Source organism: Cebus imitator, unplaced genomic scaffold (assembly GCF_001604975.1).
Source record: "Cebus imitator isolate Cc_AM_T3 unplaced genomic scaffold, Cebus_imitator-1.0 Scaffold115, whole genome shotgun sequence".
NCBI classification, from domain to species: Eukaryota; Metazoa; Chordata; class Mammalia; order Primates; family Cebidae; genus Cebus; species Cebus imitator.
The window spans coordinates 4140897-4143758 of NW_016107430.1; the positions used below are offsets into that span (position 1 = coordinate 4140897).

The 2862-nt window shown below is 43.2% G+C and overlaps 1 protein-coding gene across 1 annotated transcript in view; it reads left to right on the forward strand.

Annotated features, from left to right (window-relative positions):
• SCPEP1 (serine carboxypeptidase 1) overlaps window positions 1-2862 on the forward strand; it is a 33048-nt gene that overhangs the window by 11994 nt on the left and 18192 nt on the right. The gene's annotated exons all lie outside the window — the stretch shown is intronic.

The window sequence follows — 2862 nt, forward strand, 5'->3', positions numbered from 1 at the left end:
TTAGTAGAGATGGGGTTTCACCATGTTGACCAGGATGGTCTCGATCTCTTGACCTCGTGATCCACCCGCCTCAGCCTCCCAAAGTGCTGGGATTACAGGCGTGAGCCACCGCGCCCGGCCAGGAAAGTTTTTAAAAGAAGACTGAAGATTGCCCTACTAGATCTGGACCAAGATATAAAGCATGAGTGAGTAAAAGAATGTGGTACTGACATAGCAACAAAGAGATGAACTGCAACAGGATACAGAATCCAGAAACACACACACACACATATATATGTCATAGATTTGTATCGAGTGTATATGATCATACATAAATATAAGATGACATTTCAAACGATTGGGGCATGGATAGAATGTCAATAAATGTTATGGAGACAAATGTCTATCACTTTGGAAAATAGAAAAGTTGTATTCTTGCCTTGCGTGAAACGTTAATTCTGGATAGATTCAAATCTAAACATAAAAGTCAAAATTAGGACAGGGTGCAGTGGTTCACACCTATAATCCCAGCACTTTGGGAAGCCAAGGGAGGAGGACTGCTTGTGGCCAGGAGTTCCAGACCAACCTGGGCAACACAGAGAGATCCTGTTTCTGAAAGAAAAAAAAAGAAAAGAACAAAAGAAAAGAAATTAGCTGGGCACAGTGACCCCTGGCTGTAATCCCAGCTACCTGGGAGGATGAAGCAGGAGGATTGCTTGATCTCAAGAAGTTCAAGCTTCAGTGAGCTGTGATCATGCCACTGCACTCCAGTCTGGGAAAGACAATGTCCTAGTAGAAAAATGGACAAAGACAAATGGGGACAAGCAATTTATAGAAGAAATATAAACAGCCTTTGGACTTGAGAAAAATCTTCAACTTTTATTAGTAAGCCAAGTCCATGAGATTTGTAGATATCTAAAAGACTGATAGCACCCTGTTTTGGTAAGAAGTCAGGGAAATAAATGCTCTCCTACACTTTTGATGGGAATACAAACTGTAAATTTAAAACAGCAATTTGACAATGTCTGTCAATTTTTAAAATGTATGTGCCGTTTGACCCAATAAATGTCCTATGGGAATACTTATACATATGTATATGTCAGAGTGTAAGGCTGTTAGGCCCCACAGGGTCATGGGGTGTCCCTTATGCTGTGCTGAGGGTGCAGGATCTGAGAAGTAAAGAGACAGGACACTAAAGAACTGGTGAAGAGCATCTGGACTCGGGGCCATGCCACCTGTGAGTGGAGATCAGTGGGGGCCCTAAATGCCCAGAAGCATCTGTGTTGATTAGGTACAAGCAGGGGGCAGGGTCGTGACTGAGGTCATCATCTATAGGCTTAGTAATGGGCATACGTAATCACGTGAGTCACAAGTAAGGGGGCCACCCCATTATGTCACTTGGGCAAAGAGGTGGGCCGTGCACAGTAGGGGGCCGTGCTCTGCGCAGTAGTAGAGGGTCGTGTACAGAAAAGGGATCCACCCCCATTAGGTCACCGAGGCAAGGAGGTGGGCTTTGTGCAACAGGTGTCGTGTGCAACACTTCTTATCTGGGGGCTGGAGACTTCAAAGGATTTCAAATAGAAGGATACTGTAAGCCAATGCAGTGGGAGCTGACAGACTTGTGCTCTTCTCTTAAGATATTTATGGGAGGAAGATTTGAGCTAGCACAGAAGCGAGAAAAGACTGACAGGGTGTACAGTCAGTGACTGGTCACACCAGAGGGGTCCTTCTCCCTCGGTTATTTCCAGGATCTCAGGCCTGAGACCTACATTCCACAAGAACTGGATGCAAGGTACTACAACTCCTTTATCAGGAGGAGAGGCTCTTGCTCCAAGCCTGCCATACAGCATATGCCCTTTGAGGCAGGGACGCCACAGCCTGGGTCTTCGGTTCTTGTCCTGGTCTAGCTGTTTTCCCATGTACTGCTTCTGTTCTGTGACTGCTGTAGGCATTCCTCCCACTCCAAACTATATGGTTATATGGAGGGATTCTATAAATCGGCACTAAAAGTGTCAGTACAGCTCCGACCACAATACCTATATGATTGTATAGAAAGATTATATAGAACTAACTATGCTAGATATAAGTATTAAGTATGATTATATAAGCTAGATATATGTAAGCAGTAAGTTATACTTCAGGCACTAATTCTATAAACTAACATATGATTGTATATAAAGGATTATATAAAGGAAATAGCTGAATAATAACACTATAAACTAAGATATTCTTCAGGCACTAATTGTACCTGGGGTCTGGACGGTTCTCATTCCTCGGTGCCCATGGAGGGTGTTACCCACATCAGAGAATGTTTAGAACTAGACTCTCTCTCTTAAAAAAAAAAAAAAAAAAAAAAGAATGGATCCCAGCACTTTGGGAGGCTGAGGTGGGAGGATTGCTTGAGATCAGGAGTTAAGAGATCAGCCTGGACAGCATAGTGAGACCCCTGTCTCTACGAGAAAGAAAAAAAGAAAGAATACAGAGAGCTGTATTACTGAGGGTAGAAAGTTGTCCTTTGGGTATTAAGTTATGGAACACTGTGAGATACTTTGTAAATCAAAAACAGTTCCATGCTGTGAAGGCAACCAAAAGCATTAGAAGGATACATGACACACTTAACTGCAGTCAGTTGGTGAGTGTGAGGGCACAAGTGAGGCAAAGTAAAAGACTTTCACATTTTCTTCTATCTCCTATGTTTGAATATCAGTGAGTTTAAATGAGGGTTTTTTTAAAAAAAAGTTTGATTCATTTTTTTTTTTAAAAAGCATATATAAGGCCGGGCGCGGTGGCTCAAGCCTGTAATCCCAGCACTTTGGGAGGCCGAGGCGGGTGGATCACGAGGTCAAGAGATCGAGATCATCCTGGTCAACATGGTGAAACCCC